Below are 23856 nucleotides of genomic sequence, written 5' to 3' on the forward strand. Positions count from 1 at the left end.
GTTCCCTTTAACAGTGGGTAAGGGTTGTCTCTCCTTGTCAGAGAAGCTTAGGAGAATTCTGATACTAAAAATTCTCCAGCCCATGTGAACCTATAGATTATATGTAAAAAAAAAAAAAAAATTCTTCAGCTTCATCCATATCTGCCCAAATGTCCCCATTCCATGTCTGAGGATCCCGCTGCTTTCCCATCAGTATCCCTGCTTTAGTGTAAAGGTCCAGCACAGCCACTCTGTCATTCTTACAGTCAGATCCTGCGCTTGGTCCTTGGCAATGACCTGTGAAGAAGATGAGGCACTCTTAAAGCTGTCACAAAGGCTCCTAATTCTCTATATGTGTTCTTAGGGCCTATGCATAGCTCTTCATTTCTTTTTTCCCTATATACCCTTTCTGGTCATCAAAAGATGCCAGCTGACTCCACTACCTTTAGAGTCATTGTTGTCCCCATAATGAGTAAGTACCTAAGTCACTAGATTTCCCAAGGACTTTCCTTTCACCTGGATTCATCCCATGCTACCGCTGGTGATAATTTGAGTCATTTTGGTATGACAGCATGCTATGCATTACTTGGGTTCTGTTCCTGCCATCCCTCACTCTTCTCCATGTCAGAGATGAGACTAGGGTGAAAGAGTAGGGCGAAGTTTCGGGAGGCCTCCCCTCTTGGCCTGACCCTGAGATGTGTGCCTCCTTCCGTTCTGTACCCTCAGTGTTCACCCTAGTCCCAGCCCTGCCCCACATCCCAGCAAGGAAATTATTCTCATATTACTGATATAATAGTGGCAGGAAATTGTTACCATGCACGACCTAAATGGGCAAGATCTAAGGGAGGAAGTGATTACCAGAGCCTGAGACAGAGAGGGAAGGAGGGGAGGGCACAGGACAAGGCCCGAGAGCTCTGATCAAGTTCTCAGTGACCTTGCAGAGAGGGAGCCAGGGGAATAAATGTGTCAATTTCTCTATATATACTGATTTACTGTTAATTCTCCCCGTTGGCCAGTCAGTATTGGTCAGTTTCCTGGAGCACGATGTAGAAAGGGGGAGAGTAGATCTGTAAGAGCAAACAAAGTATATACAGCACTGGTGGCCAACAGTAGACCAAGTAAAAAAATATTAATATAAACATAAAGAATGAAGGGGTGGTTATATTTATATCAGATAAATCTGAGGCTTGCTGATTAGTTCAGTTGGTCAGAGTACAGTGTAATTGAAAGAAAGAGAGCCGAAATGCCAGGTACCGATCAAGCTTTATTTATTTATTTATTTTGTCTTTTTCCGTGTCCGGCAACAGATCGCAACCCTCAGTGTCGCCCCCGTACCGGACCGGGACCGGCAACCGGATTGCAACCCCCTGTGCTGCTCCCGCGCCTCGCTCAGCCAGTGAGCAGGAACCGGTCTGTATGTGGGATCCAAACCCTTGGCGGGAGCACTGCCGCGCTTCCCAAGTGGCGCACTGTAGCAGTGGCTGCACTCAAAATGGAGAGCAGCCCCAGGCATTGGGGTGGGAGAGCTTATATGGGCTGTAGGGGAGGCTGACGTAATCAGGGAGGGGCTTCGTGCTGATGCGGAAGCTATGTGACCAGGGTGGAGAATTGTGCCCTTACAAAGCAAAAGGGTTTCTGTTTCTCAGAAATCATGAAGTTTCTTACAAAGGGAGGGGCTGGCGACCATGCTGTGCTTGGCTTTTCCTAAAATGGTGCCGGTTATGTTCAGAACTTATCAGTAATAACATCAGGGCCATGGGTTCGGATCCCCATACTGACCAACCACCAAAAAAACAAAAAACAAAACTTAAAGTTGAATGCAGGTAAAAAGTGACAAATATAAGAGGGTCAGTTACATTTAAAACCCACAAAACCCCCACATAACCTTCATGGACTTTTTTGGTTTTTTTTGGATAAGAGGGTCAGTTACATTTAAAACCCACAAAACCCCCACATAACCTTCATGGACTTTTTTGGTTTTTTTTGGTTTTTTTGCATCTAATAACATAGCTACAAAAATATGAAGAAACATAGCTGTAAGAAATCTAAGGAGAAATTGACAGATGGAATATAATGGGAAGCTTTAATATTCAGTTTTTGTTTGTTTTGGTGGCTAGCTGGTACAGGGATCTGAATGCTTGACCTTGGTGTTACTAGGCTGTGCTCTAAACATTCAGTTTAGAAGGATAAGTTTGGGAGAGATTGATACAACAACTTCACTAGCTATGATTAGGCTACAAAACTTGAAAATATACTATGGAACAGGAGTTAGGGATCTCCACAGAAGAGGTGCAATATAAGTGAGATCAAAGTTGTAGGGCTGAAATGCTAGGCATTAGCCTGAAGAATATATAGCAGTTCAGCTTTAAGTTGAGATGAATAGTTCTATGAAGGATATATGTTTGACCTTGAGTTCAGTGGCCAATATGTTTTATACTTTATATACTCTGTTTATAAATTAGGATTCAGTTCAGCTGCAGGTAACAGAAAATCCCCAAAAACTTAGACTTAAGATATGTTTCCATTTTTCTTACATGGAAGTCCAGAGGAAGGCAGTACAAGGCTGGTATAGTGGTTCTATACACAATCCTCAGGAGGCCAGGCTACTTCCAGGTTCCTGCCCCACTATATCTAAGGGGTAGCTTTGATCAAAGATGGATCCCATCCATCCATTCATACTCTGGGCAGCAGAGTAGAGGGAGAGGAGAAGAATGGGCAATGGAGAAGAGTCTGCTATCTTTTAAGTGAGATTCTTGGGAGTCACCATGGAATATGTTATTTACATCCCAATGTCTAGAACTTGATCACATTGCCACATCTAGTTGAATGGAATCACCAAAAGTGTAAAATTATTTTTCATGTTTTGGTTGCTATATGGCCAACTGAAAACCCATTACTAAAAAAGAAGGTTACTGAGGGGTAACCAGCAGCCAGTCTCTGCCACAGCCAGCTGCTCATGCACTTCTTGAGACCCAAAAGAACGTCAGTGTTTGTGGAAAAAATGTTGATTATTTTTATTAGGTGATTAGACACAAAAAGTAAAACATGAGAAGGTTAGAGTTATGCCCTCAAGTTCTGTTTTTAATTTGACTCATCAAGTTGTAAAACCAAGTAGTTAAGGCAGTCTAAAACCAAGCCTAAATCTTCTTCTTGTCTTGTTGAAGTACCTGCCCTTTGTATAGTACCATCAAATAACGTATGTGGGAGTGATTTGCAGTGAGGAGCCCAGCTGGAGACTGAACATTTGTTTTTTCCTTCTCTTCTATGGGATGGTGCCAGAAACCACTTTAGACTTACTAGAGGAAATCTCCCTTACCTGTCAGTTACCCTTCCTTGTAATCTACCTAATCAATAAAGGTGATTTTATTCCAGATAAGAATGACTCTTGGCTCCTGGTTTACTAGTCAAGAGAACAGTGGTTCTTAAATTTAATGTGTGCATAAGAATCACCTGGAATATCTGTCAAAAATTCTTATTCCTTGACTCTACTACTCAGACATTCTGATTCAATAGATATGGGGTGGGACCTGTGTGGGAAAGCAAAATATTTTGGTCCCCAAATATATTTCTCTAATAAGTTTCAAGATAACTATTTCAGGGAGAATGGAAAAACAAGATTAGCTAGAAGGCTATCTCTTTGTGGAAAAAAATTTACATCTGTATATGCAAACAGCCAGGCTTCTTCCAAGATGCTCATCTTTTGTCTACTATTTATTCTTTGAGGGGAGCAGTGAGACTAACTGAAGTGTTTTCATTTGCATGTCATATGTTTCTACTTAACTTTAACTTCTGACTTCCTTCTTTCACCTGTGTCAAAATCTCCCCCCAGAACTTCAGAGAAACCTCGTCTCAGGCCATTGTTCAGGGGCTTCTACCTCCCCCCACCTTCTCTCTCTCTCTGTCTCTTACACACACACTGGTATATAAGCTTTGTTACCCATTGGAATTTGGGACATTACTCTCTTGTGATGCCCTTGTGCTTTGCTTTTTCCCAGCATGCTAAGTAATAAAATTTATGTCTTTTCTTCCTATTGATCTAAATTCATCAGTGATTTTTATGCATGCATCTTTATTTATTTATTTATTATGAATATTCATGAGATACAAAGCTGATTGTCCCAACTCCTGCCCATGACGTGGGGGCCAGATTCATACTGGGAGCATATCCATTACCAGAAATTGCTTTTGTACCCTTTGTCCCCTCCCAATTATCCCCCAACCTCCCTCCCCTTCCCCCTCTTATGTTGGCGGGTAAAACAATTAGGTGGTGGGGTTCGTATAACTTCGTATTTGTCCCCTCCCAATTATCCCCCAACCTCCCTCCCCTTCCCCCTCTCCCCTCAACTCCAACTTGTAGCCCTAGGAATGTTCCCTCCCTCTGTTGGATCACTGTACTACTGTGGTCTTTCTTTCCTGCCTTCCTTTCTCTCTTAGCTCCCACATATGAGTGAGCACATATGCATGCATCTTTAGGTGTGAAGTTTTCCTTTTGCCCTTATGAAACAGTAAGGCTAGGCCTGTGAACAAAACTAACTCCATTTTCCCTGCAGATGACACTTTGTTACTTTTCCACTCCTCAGTCATGAGATCCCCAGGGCAAATGATTACCCCATAGGCTGCCCTGATAAAATAGACTGAGATAAGAGAGGAAACAATTATTCACTGAATTGCAAAACCCCTCCCCAAGGCTTGTTTACCATAATTGTAAAAATTAAGTTACAGATTAACCTTAAGACCCCTTTAGGAATTCCTGTATGTGCACAAAGCTTCAAGGTGACTCCTACAATGACCCTCCTGGGGTGATGATGATGACCACCACCAGCATCTTGGCACTACTGAGCAGGCTCAAGGACCAAAACCCTAAATCAGCATGCACCCATGGCACAACCAGGAGGAAAAGAATGGCACCTCCAGTGACACTTGACTGTACCCCTTATCTCCTTTCTCTATAAAAGACCCTGAACAGGTCCACTTGGGGGGCTAGCTTTCTGTAGCTACCCTCCTTATGCATAAGTCTATCTCCTCTTTTAATAAAGTGTTCCTTGCTTTACTGTTGAGTGCATTGTTCGTTCCTATGACTTTGGAATCTAAGAGCCTAATTTAGTCACTGGTGAAAATTGGAGAGCTTTGGGCACCAAAGAAGACTCCAGCTGCAAGAGGCAAGTGGACACTGGGACTATTTTGGTCCCATGTCTCTGCTGCTGGTAAGTCTCTCCTGAAGTCCCTGGCCTGAATTCTGACAAGGCAATGCTTTATGTTCTCTTTTTGAAAGAAAGTGAGCTGACACAACAGGTACCAGTCAAGCTTTGTTAAAGGAAAAGAATCTGCTGGGCTGCACTCAAAATGGAGGGCAGCAACTGTCATTGGTGTGGAAGAGCTTATATGGGCTATAGGGTGCCAAGGGCTGGCTGAGGCAGTCAAGGAGGGGCATTGTGAGGGAGAGGCATTGCACCCATGCAGAAGGAAAAGGGTTTCTATTTCACAGAAGTCACGAGGCTTCTCATAAAGGGAAGGGGGGAGGGGGTGGTGGCCATTTTGTGCTTGGCCTTGCCTAAAATGGCGCTGGTTATGTTCAAGATCTCTCATTCCTGCCTTTTAAGTATAGGGAGGGGGGAAAGGGGTGGAGGTCTCTTTCTTCTGAAGCTACTTCCTGCTGGAGATGGGTGAAGATATGAGAAAAATAAAAGATTTATGTTGGCGGGTAAAACAATTAGGTGGTGGGGTATTGGTTTTGTGTGGGGAGGCTGTATTCTTCTGGGGAAGGGCTGACAGTTCTCAGGGACTGATATCCTCCTCCCAGGAACAATTGGGCGACCTTTTAGCTGGTGAAAGCCTGTGTATGTTCCCACTCAGGGATGTCTTCAACACTGGAGGTGGTGGGTCAGGACCAGTCTTGGAGCACCTCCTGTGTGAAGGACATGAAGCGGGCCTGCAGGAGTGAGAGGATAATCACGGGGGTAAAGATCATCCTTCTTCTGGGATTGGGGGAAGAGTGGATCCTAGAGATTTTCAATTTTGTGGGTCCTAAAATGGATGAAATGTAAGGAGATGTTGAGTTGGGGGTTGAGCAGAGGGACCCCTCTGGCTTGGTGTTAACAGATTCTTTGGGTAAAGTCGCAGGTGCTAGTTTTACCAAGGATAAGTGATACCAAGTGTCCTTTCCTACTACTTTTACTGCCGTGGAGGTGGTAAGAAGTACTATATAAGGCCCGTCCCAACATGGTGAGAGGGGCTTTGGAATTCAGGTTTTAATATACACTTGCTGTCCTGGGCTCAGTTTAAAGTCTGAGGGGGTGGTGGGGAAAGGATGAGGTAATTGAAGGTTGGCCTGTTCCCGAAGAAGATCCCTAATAAGTGAAAGAGTAGGAGATACTGGTCTAAAGGTGATGAGCTGGAAGGGAGAGGTGTGAGTGAACGGTCTACTGTACATAAGCTCGAAGGGGCTGAGGCCAGTGGGTTTGTGGGAGGCAGCTCGCAAGCGAGTGAGTGCTAGAGGGAGAATTTGGGTCCAAGGGAGGTGAAGTTCCATGGACAGTTGGTAAGGTATGTTTTTATAAGGTGATTGGCTTTTTCTACTTTGCCTGATGACTGAGACTGATATGGTATATGTAAATCCCATTTGATATGTAATGCCTGTGGTGTGAGTTGTGTAATCTGGGAAATGAATGCCAGGCCATTATCAGACTGGAGGCTGGTGGGCAAGCCAAAACGAGGGATGACTTCTGAGGTGAGAGCATGCGTTACTGCTGTAGCATCCTCTGAAGTGCAGGGAAAAGCCTCAACCCAACCTGAAAAGGTACCTACTAAGGTTAGAAAATTGGGTGCCCTTTTGTGGGGAGGCATGTGAATAAAGTCAATTTGTCAGTCCTGGCCAGGAGTGCATCCTCTGGCCTGGTGGGTGGGAAAGGACCAAACTCAGAGGCCATCTCGATTGGAGCAATGAGTCCACAAAGGACAATTTTGAGTGATTTGTTTAAGTAACTTGGCCATGTGGGGAGAGGAATATAAGGTCTGAAGAACATGTAGTAGGGGTTAATAGCCTGTATGAACTGAATTATAGAAATCTAAAATGATTTGCTCGGTTTGTGTGGTAGGGAGGATATAGCGACCGGAGAGAGTATACCAGTTGTCCTTTCTTAGTGCTCCCAACTGTTGGAGGTGTTGTATTTCTTGAGGTGTGTATTGGGGTAAGGGCATAGGGGCCAGGAGAAGGACCTGAGCAGGAGATGAAGAGTGGGGGTCTAGTAATTGAGCAGCTTGTTTTGCAGTTAGATCTGCCAGTTTGTTTCCCTGGGCTATGGGGTTGTTGGAGGTTTGGTGTCCTCTGCAGTATATAATCCCAACCTCCTTTGGGAGCTGTGCAGCCTCAAGAAGTGTTTTTTTTTTTTTTCCTTTTTGTCTTTTTTACTGACCAGCAACGGGATCGCAACCCTCGGTGTTGCACCCGCACCGCACTCAGCCAGTGAGCGGGAACCGGTCTCCACATGGGATCCGAACCCTCGGCGGGAGCGCCGCCACGCTCCCAAGCGGCGCACTCTCCAGTGTGCCAGTGGGCCGGCCCCTCAAGAAGTGTCTTGATAAGATGTCCATTTTTTATGGGCCCTCCTTGAGTGGTCATGTATCCTCTCTCCTTCCACATGGCCATGCAGGAGTGTAGGATGTGGTGAGCATACTTAGAGTCAGTGTATATATTGACTCGTTTGTTACTTGCCAGAGTGAGAGCACGGGTGAGGGCAATGAGTTCTGCCTGTTGGGAAGTGGTGTTAGGGGGGAGGGGAGTAGCCTCAATAGCGTGTGTTGCATATACTATGGCATAACCCACCTGGGGGGTAGGCATGGAGGCAGCGCTCCCATCTATGACCATGTATGTTGGGGTTGCATAATGGGATGTGGGGAGATGCATGCAATTATGTTCTAAGAGTCATGAGTGTTTTGGGATGAGAGTGGCTGGATTTAAGGGAGGGCAAGATTTAATGGAGAACTGCAAATTTTCAATGAAGGTAAGGTGAATAAGTTGTAGGTGGGAAGGGGGAGAATTGATATGGCCTTATGGCTGAGCAGGCCTTGAAGATGATGGGGGAACAAATGACTGTTTGTTGTCCAAAGGTTAGTTTAGAGCTTTCTTGCACTAAAAGGACAACTGCCACCATGGCCTGTAAACAGGGAGCCCATCCTTGAGCTGTGATGTCCAATTGTCTGGAAAGGTATGCAACATGGGAGAAGATATCTCCCACCACTTGTCCCAAAATCCCAACTGACAATTGTTGGGTTTTGTTGATGTATAGGATAAAAGGATGAAATAAGTTTGGGAGGGATAGAGCTGGGGCTGTAAGGAGAGTGGCTTTTAATCACTGGAAGGGAGAATGAATGGGCTTTGTGGGATCTAAGGGAATGGCAGGATCCCCTTTGGCTGCCTCATGAAGTGGCTTTGCTAGCATGCCAAAGCTAGGAATCCATAGGTGAAGATACCTTGCAAGCTCTGAGAAAGAAAGGATTTCACCCTTTGTGGTAGTAGTACAGAGTTCAGAAATTAAACTCTTGCGATCCACTGTTATTTCTCTGGTGTTGGGGGTGAGGTGGACTCCCAAATAGGTGACTGAAGGAGAAGAAATTTGGGCCTTGCTGGGGGACACTCGATATCCCCTGGAGGCCAGGAAATTAAGGAGAGCAACAGTGTGGGCCTGTGAATCCTCATAGGAGGGGCTACAAAGGAGGAGGTCATCCACATATTGTATTAAAGTGGTAGAGGTTGAAGGAAGTTCAGATAAGTCTTGATCTAAGATCTGGCCAAGAAGTGGGGGCTATACCAAAACTCCTGAGGTAGTACTGTCCAGGTGAGTTGTTGGGAACAACGCATATCAGGATCAGTCCAAGTAAAGGTGAACAGGTTTTGACAGGACGGGTATAAGGGGATAGCAAAAAAGGCATCTTTGAGGTCAAGTACAGAGAAGAAACAGGTTGTTGTTGGGATTGTGGATAGAAGAGTATAGGGGTTAGAAACGATTAGGGTTATGGGTAAAATGGCCACATTAATGGCCCTGAGGTCTTGAACTAAATGATGTGAGCCATTAGGCTTTATAACCAGAAAGATGGGTGTATTAAAAGGCTAGTGGGTAGGCCGTAAGAGATGAGAAGAAAGGAGTTTGTGTATGATGGGTTTTAAGTCTATTAGGTATTTGTTAGCAATGGGGTATTGTGGAACATTGGGGAACAAAGAGGGGTTCCACAACTTAACAAGGACAGAGGAATGGTGTGTAGCAATAGAAGGAGAAGTGTCCCATACTATGGGATTAATCTTGTCCAAGGAGAAGGGGAAGGTGGAATCCTCAGAGGCCAGGTCTGGGGTGGCCTGTAACAGCAGTATTGTAGCTGGAGTTAAAGCATTTAGGGTAAGGGTAGCTTTAAATTTGGAAAGGATGTCCCATCCAGTAAGGGGGCTGGGCATTGAGGCATTATTAAAAATTTGTGTGTGAATTGGGTGTGATGTAGGGTGCAGGAAAGGGGTTGCGTGATCTGTGGGTGGTATTCTGATCCTGTGACCTCTATTGTGAGAGAGGATGGGGTTGTTGGTCCTGCATATTCAGGAAGGATAGAGTAAATGGCCCCTGTATCGATGACAAAAGAGATCAGTTTACCTGCTATGAGGAGAGTTACCCTGGGCTCACATGTGGTGATTTCTGTGGGGAACTCGGGCCCTGGGCATTGTCAGTGCTCCTCCTGGGCAAAGCCAAGAAGCTCCGGTAGGGATGGCCGTGGAGCTGAAGGTTGTGGGTTAGGGACTGGGCCACTCCCTCTCTGGCAAGTGGAACAGTCAATCCCCCAGTGACCTGGCTGTTTGCAGTGAGGACAGGGCCCGGAAGGAGGCCTGGGGTTAAGACAGGCCCATACCCAGTGGCCCAGTTGGCCACATTTGAAGCAGTTCCCAGGTGGCTTTCCCTTAGAGGCAGCCATCTTTGGAGTGTGTGATCCCTGGATAGCATTAGCCAGGAGCTGATATTTGACCTGATCTCTTTTGTATTGGTCCTTCTTCTCGTCCTCCTCCCTATTGCTAAAAAACTTGAAAGCTGCATTGAGGAGGTCTCGTTGGGTCATATTTGAGCCATCCTCAAGTTTTTTTAGTTTTTTTTTTTTTGAATGTCAGGGGGTGATTGGGTAATGAAGTGAGAGTGTAAAAGGGCCATCCCTGGGGGGATGTTTGGGTCTATACGTGTGTATTTATGTAAAGCCTCAGAGAGGCAGGTTAGGAACTCACTGGGATTCTTGGTGGATCTCTGTGTGATTTCTCTAAGCTTGTCATAATTGACCAACTTGTGAGTAGCCTTTTGGAGGCCATGAAGTAGGTGTGTGGTCATGTTACCCCAGAGATCCTGGTCCCCGTGGCCAGCCTGGTAGTCCCAATTTGGGTCTGTGTGAGGGACGGTAATGGCTCCCACAGGCCACCTATTATTTTGAGCATGTACCTCATCTGCCTGTTGTTGGGCCATTATCCAGATCTGCTCCCTGTCCTCGGGGGACCAAGTAGTAGTGAGAATCACAGAAATATCATGCCAGGTGAGATCATAAGACTGGGTAAGATATCTGAATTCCTTAAGATATGTGTCTGGGTTGGACTGAAAAGATCCCAGTTGTTTTTCAATTTGGAAGAGATTGGAAAGAGAAAAGGGGATATGGACCCAGACAATTCCCTTCATCCCTGTCACTTCACAGAGGGGGTATAAAGGAGCTGGAGCTGAGGTGGGTTTGTCACCTGATGAAGGGGAAGAAGGAGCAGGGTTGGGTGGCTGAGGATGAAGAGGGAAAAGGTGAAGGGGCTGGTGGAGGATCTGGAGCATAAGGAGGTGGTCAGGGAGTACAGTGGTCTGACAGATCAAAAGATTGATCCGAGTCCAGAAGGGGAGGTCAGGCAGGAGCTAGGAGAATTTGAGATGTAGGATAGTTTTGACAGAGAGAAGGATGCTATTGGAGATAGAAGGTGGCTTGAACATAAGGAATCTCTCCGGCTTTACCACTTTGTTGGCAAAAGTTGTTTATGTCTCTGAGAGTATCCAAATCAAAAGTGTCATTTTCTGGCCAGTGGGATCCATTGTCTAGTTTGTATTTAGGCCAAAGCTGATTGTAGTAGAAAATGAGGCATTTGGGTTTAATGTCTCCCTGGAGGCCAAGAGGTTGTAAACTGGCCAGGAGACAGCCCAGAGGCACAGAGTGTGAAGGTTTGGATTGTGAGGATCCCATTTAAAGGGTGAGAAAGGAGGTGATCAGTCCCAGTAGAAGAAGGGTAACAACAAGGAGTGTCCCCATTGGTGTGCACCTTCTTTTTGAGAGAGAAGCCACCAACTGGCTATAGGAGCGTCCTCCAATAGCTGGGGGGCACGAGAAGGGTTCCCTCAGCCAGGTGCCAGATCTTTGGGAAGTGGACAGTAGTCATAGAGGGTAGTTGGGGGAACCCATAGAAGTAGGATAGACCCACTGACTCACCCTGAATTGAGGCCAATGGTGGATGCATTGGTCTGAAATGGCAAAAGGAGAGAGTTCTGGAGATACCCAGTTAGGCAGGTCTGGGAAGGGTGGCCAGGGGGCCAATCAGCCCAAGAGAGGGGATCGTCCGAAGGTCTCAGCCAGGACCGTTCCAAGGTTTTGGCACCAAAATGAAAGAAAATGAGCCAAAACACTGGGTACTGATCAAGATTTATTAAAGGAAAAGAGTCTGCCAGGCTGCACTCAAAATGGAGAGCAGCAACTATCGTTGGGGTGGGAGAGCTTATATGAGCTGTAGGGCATCAAGTGCTGGCTGAAGCAGTCAAGGAGGTGCATTGCAAGGGAGGGGCATTGCACCCATGCAGAAGGAAAAGGGTTTCTATTTCACAGAAGTCACAAGGCTTCTTGTAAAGGGAAGTGGGGAGCGGTTAGTGGCCATTTTGTACTTGACTTTGCCTAAAATAGCACTGATTATATTCAAGATCCCTCACTTTAACTCTCCTTCCCCCCCTTTTTTCTCTTTAAAGTGACTGCTAGACAACTACAGCTTAAACTCCTCTCAACCGCTGAGAAGGCTGCTCCCTCTGGCCAGCAGCAACTTGCCCTGATGGATAACTAGCAGAGGTGGGAAAATCAGTCCTACACCATGAAGATCTTGCTTGAGCAGGTTCCCCCTGATAGGGGATTCATGACAGTGGTGGGATTCATTCCCATGCTGAGCAGTGACTAGAAGTCTGGAAGCCACCAAAATTCTCTTTACCTTTCTCTGATTTTCTAGCCCTCTTCCGCTGTTTGGTTGGATTGTATTCACTACTATAGGTGCACCCTGGAGGGTTCCTGGCTATGCTTTGCTTCTGATTTCCTGAGCCCTCTTTTGCTGTTCTGTTTGGGTGCATGCTGGAGGGCTCCTGGCTATGCTTTGTTTCTCTGACTTAAATCTAGGCAGTACCTTTCTTCTTTGTGCCAACAACAGTGGGGAGGAACTGCTTTTAGCAATTACTGTGCCAGTGGGAGAAGTTGGCCCTGCCAATTGGGACTGGGATAAACTGGACCATACTGCTCCCCTTTTCTCTTTGTTTGTTTACTTTGTTAGACATTTAGTTGAGTACCAGTAATCAGAATAAATCTTTGAATCTTTGCACCAACTTTTGGACTTTCAAGTCATTTGTTTAGTGCAAGAGGGCAAGCTGATCCTGGTCTGTTGGTAACAGTTACACCTGGAATCTACATTTTACCAAATTTTCCAGATAATTTTGATGAATGTGTTTAGAGTAGAATTATGTATAAACAGAAATGTAATGTGACCCATCTGTAATTTAAAACTGTTTAGTAATGTTGACCTAAAAAAAGAAACTGAGGCAAAAAATATAAGACAATTTATTGGGGCCAATTTTGAGGACTGCAGCCCTGGAAACACAAATTCAATTTGCCTTGAAAATGTGCTCCACAAATTGATTTTTAAAGGGAGCAAGGGGTGTTAAGGGGTGTTTCTGAAGTTGTTTGCTAAGAATTTACATTGGTTTACTAAAATACCACGAGGTACTGATTGGCTATACATTGCTTTTCGTACCATAAATTCCAGGAACATTGTAAGAAAAAGAGTGAGGGTCACATTGTACAACTAGTGATAACATCTGGGTAATCGATGCCCATTGGTGGTGGCACCTAGTCTGGAAACTGCTGCTAGAACATGCTTTTATCCCAGCAATTATCCCAGACAAGGGTGAAGGGAATGTGACTGAAACCCTATGCTCATATGTCCCTAGGCCTATTAAATTTAGGAGACTTTACATTCCTTAGATTGCTCTAAGTCACTTTGCTTTCTCAGTAGTCACTTAAAAAAAAAAAGTGAAAAGAAGGGGCTGGCTGGTTAGCTAAGTTGCCTAGAGCATGGTGTTATCACATCAAGGTCAAGGGTTTGGATCCCTATACAGGGTTCAGATCCCCCTATTCTGTCCAGTTGCCAAAATAAATAAATAAATAAGTGAAAAACTGGTAAAGTTAATCTTCATAATATTTTTTATTTAACCCAATATGTCAAAAATATTATTTCACCATGCAATCTATGTAAAAAATTATTAGTGATATATTTTACATTTTTGTATTCTTTGAAATCCAGTGTGTGCTTTATACTTATGGTATACTTTATTTTGGATCAGCCACATTTCAAAGGTTTGGTTGCTGTGAGTGGCCATGGCTAATATACTGAATAGTGCAGTTTTAGAGGATGAGATAGCACTAGATTGAAAATCTGGTGGTCAGAGACTGAATTTCATTCTTATATTTGCAGAGCCTATCAACTTCCCGGAATACAGAAAATGTTCGAGAAATATTAGTTGCTTGGTTAGTTAATTATACTAGAAGGTTGGGCTGTAATCACATGAAGCCATGTGCCCATGGCTGGGATTGCAGCTCATGAAAGAACCCCATGTTTTCCTGGGGTAATCAGAAATCTGCTAGGGCGGTTAATGGATAATCTTTAGTATTCAGAATAACTTCAAAGGCTGGGAGGGAGGGAGGGGAGACTCCCTTCAAAGGTTTTCCGAGGGAGAAATAGAGCAAGTTAGTAAAGTCAGTTGCTAGGACAACCTTCTCAGGATTGAAAGAGGACAATCACACATTGTAATCCTAGGCTTGGTGTGGCTGTGATCTTCTTTGTAATATACTGTCCTTTTGATTGGCTCTAAGGAAGAACAGTTTTAAAATGGCTATTTAAGAGTGTAATTTGGAACCAGAGGACTGTGTGGTGCTAAGTAAAAGTGCAAAGAGAAGGAAATGGGCTGAACATTGATTAGAAAGGAGCCACCTGAGGTGAAGCACAATCACTTGTAAAGTTCTTGTTGAATTGCTGGAATGTGCAGTTTAAGAGGGACTGTTAACTCCCAGCTGCAGACAGACCTCACTTACAGGAATCCAAGAGTGGGGATCAAAGCAGTTTTTTTCCTTGGGCCAACAATGTCATTAGATTAAGCAGTTTAAGATGAGTTAAGAAAGTAATTATTTGGTACTTAGTTGATTTTATTTTCTTATGTCTTATTCACAATTTGTCTTTTAAATATTTATATGAATATTAGTGGGCGGGCAATATTTAAGTTTTTAAATAAATTTGAAATAGTGAACTTTTGTTGGGCAAATACTGCTATACATGCCTGGTACTTTGCTAAATGCTTTCTATGTATTTTAGTTCCCAGGGGGAATAAAAACAAATTTTTGTCTACATTTTGCAGATTTTTTAAGGATTGAAATTTTGAGAGATTAAGTGACTTGTTGAAGAATTGTTGCTATGAAAACATATAACTAGAGATAACTTTAGTATTTCCGCCTTTAAAAAATATTGGTATTATTCTTCAAAACTAAGCCTTAACTAAGTTGTAAATTTTTTTTTTTTTTTCCTTTTTTGTCTTTTTCCGTGTCCGGCAACGGATCGCAACCCTCAGTGTCGCGCCCGTACCGGACCGGGACCGGCAATGGGATTGCAACCCTCGGCGCTGCCCCCGCGCCTCGCTCAGCCAGTGAGCGGGAACTGGTCTGTATGTGGGATCCGAACCCTCGGCGAGAGCGCCACCACACTTCCCAAGCGGCGCACTACAGCAGTGCGCCACTGGGCCGGCCCACTAAGTTGTAAAATTTAAAGTAAATGATAGTATGGTAGTAAATGCATAGGGCCTTAAAGAATCTGATATGATTAATAATAGATTATAATTGTAGATTCATATAATGAAAGTGAGATTTAAGGATACATTGCCCTAATGATATTAGTAGAAATTGAAATAAGCTGATATTGGAGGCAAATGCAGTGACTAGAAATACTTTGTCATAATCTCAGGAGGAGGCGAAGGGAGCCTAAAGTATAATGATAATTTTACACAAAGAAAGTAAGGCACTGCTGATGATCCTCAGTAACTGGTCTCACCTAATCTAATTGTCTCTTGTTCTATTTCCTATAGTGTCTTCTATTCTAAACAGACCAGGATGAATACTAGTTTTATTCCATTCACTGACACATTGGTATTAAGTTATGCTTTTCTCTGTCTGATATGCCTTTCTTGTACTCTCTGTTGAAAAGGAATTCTTGGCCAATGAATAGATTGATTCCATTCCCCTTGCCAAGCACTAAATTAATTTGTTCATTTTATAAAGTAGTGCAGAAAACATTCAGAATTCATGGAAGTAGACACAAGTCACAAGGATTTTTCAAGAGGATTTTTTTTTTTTGTCCTTTCTGAGACTGGCCGCACTGCGCTCAGCCAGTGAGTGTTGTGAGCACACTGGTCATCCCTATATAGGAACCCACGGTGGGAGCACTACTGCGCTCCCAGCGCCGCACTCTCCCGAGTGCGCCATGGGCTTGGCCCCAAGAGGATTTTTTTAAACCCTGGGTCTTGGTGTTATAACATTGTGCTCTAACCAACTGAGCTAACCTGCGAGCTCGAGTATTTTTTAACCTAATATGAAGCCATAATCTGAAGTTTTCTGTACTTGTTCCTCAACCCTCTTTGAGGTTGAGGGTTTTTTTTTTAATTCAACAATTTAAATAATGAAGACAACTTTTACTACCTCTCCTCCTCCACCTCCCCACCCCTGCCCTGCCCATATATAGAGAGGCAGATAAATAAAGCTACATAGTCAAGACAATGAATTCTCTAACTCTCTTTTCCAGACTAGATGATTGACAGTGATGCCATCTGTGGTAGTCAAATGTTCCTGTCAAAATGAAAAGAAATAGAAAATCAAGAAATTTGAGAATTTGCAGGGTTGGAAGAAGGGATTACTTTTAAAGCACAATCCATAAAATAAAATTTAGAGGGCCTTTGTGTGACAAAGTTTGATAAAAATTCATCCTCTTGGGCTTGATCATCACACCCATTATTATAACTTTGTAATGGATTAAGGTGGCATCAAGTAAATCCTTTCAGTTAGATCAAATGGCCTGGGGTGGTGGTAGAGGAAGATGGGGATGTTAGGGGTGTAGTTCTCCCAGTGGAGCTTGGTAAACCCAGAAACCTTCAATTAAGTCCAGCACAGTTATGGAGCAAGAAAGCCAAAAAATTAAAAAATCAAAAAAATCAAAAAAATCAAAAAATCAAGTATATCTACAAGTAAAGTATGAATGGGGTTATTGGCACTTTCAGCTAACAGGATCAAATAGATAAGAAGCTGATTAGACTAGGTGCCAAAACGACCACCATCTTGGACTGAAAGACATTGTGACTGTTGGAGATACAAAATCGCTCTTAGTCTCCAAACTTTTATCAGTAGGAAACAGGTAAGGAAAGCTACCCAGTCCCCAAGGAGGGCATATTCTCCAATGCTCTCTTCAAACATAGCTGAGGAAAAAGACAGAAAAGAAGGAATTCCAGAAGGTGAGACCGAGGGTCACAGAACATCATGCACTTGTCGGGGTGCTCTCTCGGTCAGCCAGGCCCGGCTCTGGATTTCCCTGGCCGTGGCCACCGAGTGATCCCCAGCAGACTCCCTATGCCCACCAGGCAGGACCAGATAAGTTGCCGTCTGCGGTGTAAGCTGAAGAAGGATCCCCGAAGGTGGGTGAGTACACCGCCCACCTATTCAGCCCGCAAAGGAACACTCAGATGCGGTGGGGGGGTTCCATCAAGCAGTTCTGTTTATTGTCTTTTAAGCACTTGTATTTATATCTAAGCAAGTGGGGATTTCCACACTGAGAGCCAATCACTGGAAAGGTCACATGTGTATGTGCCTTACTTTCCTATGCTTAGCCCACTGATCGTGCACTGATCACGAGCACGGAAAAGCGCAACTACCAATAAAAATTTTTGCGGAACTAAAAGTGACACTCCCCCTTTGCTCCCTCTAGGCGCCATCTTGTGTGGACCATGCAGGTGGGGAACTTAAACAGCCGCCATTTGGTGTGGCCTCCTTTCACCCTAGCAATTGCTATAGCAAGTGGAGTGGTTGCAGCCCAACATGCACTGTGGAGGCCTCCTAAGTAGCACAGAGGAGCCTAATGTGGACCAGTCACTGCGGTGTATCTCCTACTCATTCTCTGTTCAAGTGGGAGTTTTTTGTGTCTACTTTTTACCTGCTTCACCTTTGCATACTGGGTATATAAGGGACAGTGAGTTTTTTTTTTTTCCTTTTTGTCTTTTTTCGTGTCCGGCAATGGATCGCAACCCTCAGTGTCACGCCCGTACTGGACCGGGACTGGCAACGAGATCGCAACCCTCGGTGTTGCTCCCACACCTCGCTCAGCCAGTGAGTGGGAACCGGTCTATATGTGGGATCCGAACCCTCGGCGGGAGCGCCACCACGCTCCCAAGCGGCTCACTGTAGCAGTGCGCCACCGGGCCGGGGGGGGGGGAGTGAGTTTTGTGCTTTTAATTCACAGGCATGATAAATCAGATTATTGTTTGTCAAATATTCACTCCCCTCCTCTTCCCCCTTGTGGTGGAGTATATTTCCCTGACACAATGACTTTGAATGTGGCCTTGTTTTGTGACTTGTGAACATGTGAACATGTGGCTTGCTCTAGCCAATCAAATGTGAATGTCTATGATTTATGCAAAGATCTTAAATGTTGTGCATTTGTCTCATGCTCAACTGCTGCTATAAACTGTCATGGAATGAGCCTGTCTCGTGGACTGAGAAAATGTGGAGACAGCTGGAGCAGAACAGAATCAAACCCAAGTGAAAAGAGAAATGTTTGTTGTTTTAAGCTACTGGATTTAGGTTTGCTATGTGGCATTATTTCACTAATAGCTGACTAATACACTCATTCTTTAAATGAAGAGAAGCTACATCTGGATATGATGTAAAATCCACATATCATTCCCAGATGTAGTCTAGTAGGAGACATTGGGACTTTGAGCTTCATATTATAATTAAGTGGGACTTTTGGGTTGTCTCCTTGGGGAGGTAGTAAATGTGTTTGGGGCACAGAAAGAAGAGAACTTTAAATATTTGATGACCATAGGTATTTTGTGGACGTAACTAGTGCTGCTCACTGTATCTCCTGTTTCTCCCCCTTTCGGGCACATAGTAAAATTGTACTTGCCAGTCCCCTGTGATTGTGTGGGGTCAAGTTTCTAGTTCTGGCATGTGAGTTATGAGCAGAAGTGACAGGTAGTTGCTAACATGAGAACCTCAAGAACTTTCTTTTCTTTTTTTTTTTTTTTTCCCTTTTTTGTCTTTTTTCGTGATCGGCAACGGATCGCAACCCTCAGTGTCACGCCCGTACCGGACCGGGACCGGCAACGGGATTGCAACCCTCGGTGTTGTGCCCACACCTCGCTCAGCCAGTGAGCGGCCGGTCTGTATGTGGGATCTGAACCCTCGGCGGGAGCGCCGCCGCACTCCCAAGCGGCGCACTGTAGCAGTGCGCCACCGGACTGGCCCAAGAACTTTCTTTTCATTTTTGCACAGTGATTGGTATTATTCCAGATAATGGTTGCTCTATCATTCTAGGTCCTGAATGATACAGAGCAGATTTCCACAAACTCTTAGTGGAAGTGTAGCATTAGTAAGAAATAAGTTTATGCTGTGTGTGTGAAAAAACCCCAAACAAATGAAAAATTTATGTTGTGTTAAGTTCACTACATTTAATTCTGTAGTGGGTAGTGAGGTTTTCTTTTCCATGTATTTTTGGGCTTGGTGTCTGGATGTGGAATAGCTGGGTTGATATTTTTCTGGTATATGCTAATATGTTCAGACTGGTTTTGTGGCAATGCATTCACATTCTGCTTGTTCAGTGCCCATGCTCTGCTGGTTATTAAGTATTTTGAATATAATCCCTGTGGATGGCCAAAAATAACAGAAAGCATACAGTGCAATATTGTAATGAACATTTAGAATATGAAGACTATTTGCTTATCTGTTTAAAAAATTCAATTTTGGGGTTACATCATTGGTATTGAATCCCAAAAGAAGGTGTATTATCTCATATTACCAGAGTACTAAGTAGTATAGGTAAAACCTCGGCTGAGAGTATGGAGACTCTATCCTAGGATTCTACAGTATGAGGAATATTTAAGGCTTTTGATGTGAAAATTGAAGTCCAAATGTTTCCCTGTCCCTTTGTTAAACAGTTTTGGGAGAAGGCATACTTTCCTTTCCCCAAGTTAAATAATTCTGGGACCAAAATACTTCCTGTTCCTGAGCTAAACTATTCTAGGATGAAGTGCACACTCACCTTGTTGCCAAATGATTCTAAGAAAAAGTAAAAACAACTTGCTCCGGAAAATACCTTATGAATCAACAAATTAGTTTACATATTAAGACTAACACTTAGAAATCAAGACTCACTTGCCTCAGTGTGCCCACCAATTCAAAGTCATTGTGCCATAAACAATACCCAATCCCCACCTTGTAAGGCCTGCTTTAAAAATTTCCCAACTCAGACAATAAAACCCTAAAAATATGCTGTCTTAATTTCTCATGTGGAGACACGACTAGACTCCGGCAAGGTCAAGTTCTCCCTTCTGCAGTAAGTCTAATGAACTAACCTTTCTTTCCTGATCAACAGGATTCTCTGATAGTTTTGTAAGGAGTCAACCCACCAAATTGCTTTTTTACATGTGAAGTTTAGCATGCATGAGGGTGATGGTATCCCCTTATCTATGTTAGCATAAACTATTATCATGGTAGGAAATCTTTTCTTTTTTTTTTTTTAAAAGATGACCGGTAAGGGGATCTTAACCCTTGACTTGGTGTTGTCAGCACCACGCTCAGCCAGTGAGCGAACCGGCCATCCCTATGTGGGATCCGAACCCGGGGCCTTGGTGTTATCAGCACCACACTCTCCCGAGTGAGCCACGGGCCAGCCCGGAAATCTTTTCCTATTTGAGAGAAAAAAGTACTATTTGAACATATTTTAAGTTTTAAGTATTCCATTTCTCAGATAATACATGTGGAGTAAGATCCAAAATTAAGGCCCAGTATTGTTGCCTTGAAATCTGGTAAAATTGGGAGAGCTTCAAATGGCCTAGCTGCAAGTCCCCTATCCCACTGTGCTCACATGGAAAAAGTTTTCTAGCCTAACCACCCTCCTTATCAAATGGACTAGATGCAGTTCCTGCTTGTCCCTGAGTAGCAGACTTTATGTCCTTGCCAGCGCCTAGCTGCAAGTCCCCTATCCCACTGTGCTCACATGGAAAAAGTTTTCTAGCCTAACCACACTCCTTATCAAATGGACTAGATGCAGTTCCTGCTTGTCCCTGAGTAGCAGACTTTATGTCCTTGCCAGCTGGTGGAATTATTCAAATGAGCCAATCACATTCTCCTGCAGGAACCAGAGGGTACCACACCCTCTTGATACTACAAAGTTCACTTCCATAGCATGCAATTATTCCCCCTCTTCCCAAAGGCAAGACCTGTGTGGTCCCACTTGGCATGCAGTGTTCTTCTTCCCCAGGCTGTGATTATATGACACTAATGAACTGCTGTTGATCTCACCTGTCCAGTATCAGGAATCATGTCTTCAGCCATCTCATAACCGTAGAGTAGGAATCCCTCCCTCACTAACTGGGTGATGAGGAGATGATTAAAACAGTATGTTGTGTGCCTGCAATGTGTCAAGTGTGATAGTTGCTAAGGTGACCATAATGAAGAAAACAAAGCTCCTAGGTTTGTAAGGGAGACAGAAATCAAACAAATAGCCCCACAGTAATGTATAATTAAAATTGTGCTTAATATTATGAAGGAAAATGTCAGGGTGCTTTTGTGAATTGTTCATTTATATCTTTTGAGCATTTATCTATAGGGTCCTTAGTGTTGGTCATGCTGATGTATTTGAGCTAATAATAAAGATATAAACTTTTTGTCCAGTTTCTTGTGCGCAGTTTTCTGCTTGTGCAGCTTAATTTTTGCATTGTATAATAAACACATTATAACTTTATGTTACCAAATTGATCAATCTTTTCTCCCCTGATTGTTTTTGTTGCTTTTATTCTTAGAATTCTTCCTTCAGAATTTTGGTAAGGAGGTGGAATCAAGATGGCAGAATAGACGGTCCCCAGTGTCACTCTGTCCCACAGCCGACCAATTTACAGCTATTAAAATGCAAGGACTGCCAAGCTGGGGCTGCTAGAGCTCAAGGGAAGAGGAGGAGAGACCTATAGAGTTCATGAAGGTGGGAGAAGCCACGATGAGAGAAGGAAGAGCCTGCTCTGACCAATTTGAGCCCCAGCCATTTCAAGTCTGGCCCTGATGAGCACATGGAGCAAGAGCTGGCAAAAACCACGGTTGTGCCCTTTGTGTGAAGTTGCAGGGGAGAGGAGGGTCTTGTGGCCCTGAGACCAGCAAAACCATTGAGAGTGTCCCCATGGACCCACATGAGTGAGGGGTCACAGACAACTGAAAAAAGGAGCCACTGAAAGGCCCGTGAGTCATCACAAGGGACCACCACATAACCCACCCCATGGGAAGTGTTTGGAGTGGGGATGGTGGGGGAGATTGGCCCACTGGGGGAACATTGGGGCACAGCATGGATAGGTGATCTGCCTTCCAATCAGCACAGGCCCACTCTGTGGAGACTGGTCAGGAATATTGAACTGCAGGGGGTGTAGTTTGCTGAAAAGACTCAGCCCTTGACCAGAGTTTCCATGCAACCCAGGTGTATTGGATCTCCATGAGACCCGGAAATGCTTACAAGGTCAACAATTAAAACCTGAGCTCCACAAAAAGCCCTCCTCAGAGAATCAGCAGTAAAGCAGCAATTTAGCTCAACCACAGGGCTCAAGGGCTGGTCCCCACAGGAAGTTTCCCCATTTTAGAAGTAAGCAAAGGACAACAAATTGGTTCCAGTGCAGAACTTAAGTGGTGGGGGTAGCTAATAATCCAGCACAGAACTCAAAGAAAACACAAAATACCCACAGATTGGAGACAAAGTTCTGATACTAACCAGTAAAGGTTTAACACCACCAAAGAACACCTGTAAAACCTAGAAGAGTTGGAAGCCCCCTGGGTTCCTGAGCCAGGATGGGGGTGTTTGGAGGGCCTCAGCCATGCCCCTTGACATCTGCGTCTAGCCCAGTGATGACCATGCTGCCGTCAGAAACTCCCTGGGCTCCTGAGCTGGAGTAGGGGGACCTGTGGGCCTCAGCCATGCACCCCCACCCTCTGCAACCAGGCCAGCAAAGGAGCTGGCCATGGGCCAGCCCTGACCCTGACCCCCACCTCTGTTTCCCTACCCCACTTCCCCCACCCCCTCACTGCTCGACAACAACTTCTTAGAGTGTAAAAAAAAAAATGATAATCATAAATAAATAAATTTTAAAAAAGGAAATTTGGTAAGTATTCATCTACTTTTGTACATAATGTTTTTTACTTAAAAAGAAAATACATGCACATATATTATGTACCCATGGGAAAAAAGTCAAATAGTACTTCTTCCCAACCCAGATCTCCAGACATACCAATAGTTTGAAAGCATTCTTGCAGAATTTTCTATGCACACCCACATATATAACCTTTAAACAATGATAACCTATTACAAACTCTCTTCTGTCCCCTTTTTCTTTTATTTAGTGATATATCTAGGATATCTTTCTAGATTAGTATATGTACATACAGAACATTTTGAAAAATAATTGCCCAATTTTCTTTCTTTGTTTCTTTTTTTTCCTCAGTGGATGGCTGGTACAGGGTTCTGAACCTTGACTTTGCTGTTAGTTGCACAATTTTCCACTGACCATCTCAGGATAATAAACAACTATGCCTCTAGTCTACTATCTTCCATATAATGCTGTAATGAACACTTTTGCAAAAATGTCTTGGTATACATATGCAAGAATATCAATGGCTAAATTTTCAAAACTGTAATTGCTGGGTTAAAGCAATTGTTTATTATGAACATTTATATATTAAGAAAATTAGAACTTTGCCAAATATGTTATAATTATTTTTTTCCCAGTTTGTTATTTAAGTCTGTTTGTGGTACTTTTAGCCATAAAGAAAATTTAAATCTTTATGTAGTCCAATTTATCAATCTTTTTCTTTATAGTTTCTGGGACATGTATCTTATTTAGACACACACCAAGATTAATTTTTTTCCTACTGCTTTTAGTATTTCATTTTTGCATTTAAATTTTTGAGTCATGTGAAGTTTATTTTGGCAAAAGGAATGAGGTAGGGAGCCAAGTTAATTTTTTTCCAGATGGCTTCTTAGCATCCCAGCACCATTTATTGAAAATCCATTTTTTCCCCCTTGTCTTAGACTGTTTCTGTTGCTTATAATAGAATACCTGAAATTGGGTAATTTATAAAGAAATAGAATTTATTTCTTGCAGTTTGGAGGCTGGGAAGTCCAAGGTCCAAGGAACACATCTAGTGAGGGACTTCTTCCTGGGGGGGCGGGGGGTGACTCTCTACAGCAACTCAGGGTATCACAGAGCTAGAATGGGCTGAGCAAGTGTAAGTAAACCTTCTCAC

The sequence above is a fragment of the Galeopterus variegatus genome, unplaced genomic scaffold (assembly GCF_000696425.1).
Source record: "Galeopterus variegatus unplaced genomic scaffold, G_variegatus-3.0.2 Scaffold223, whole genome shotgun sequence".
NCBI classification, from domain to species: Eukaryota; Metazoa; Chordata; class Mammalia; order Dermoptera; family Cynocephalidae; genus Galeopterus; species Galeopterus variegatus.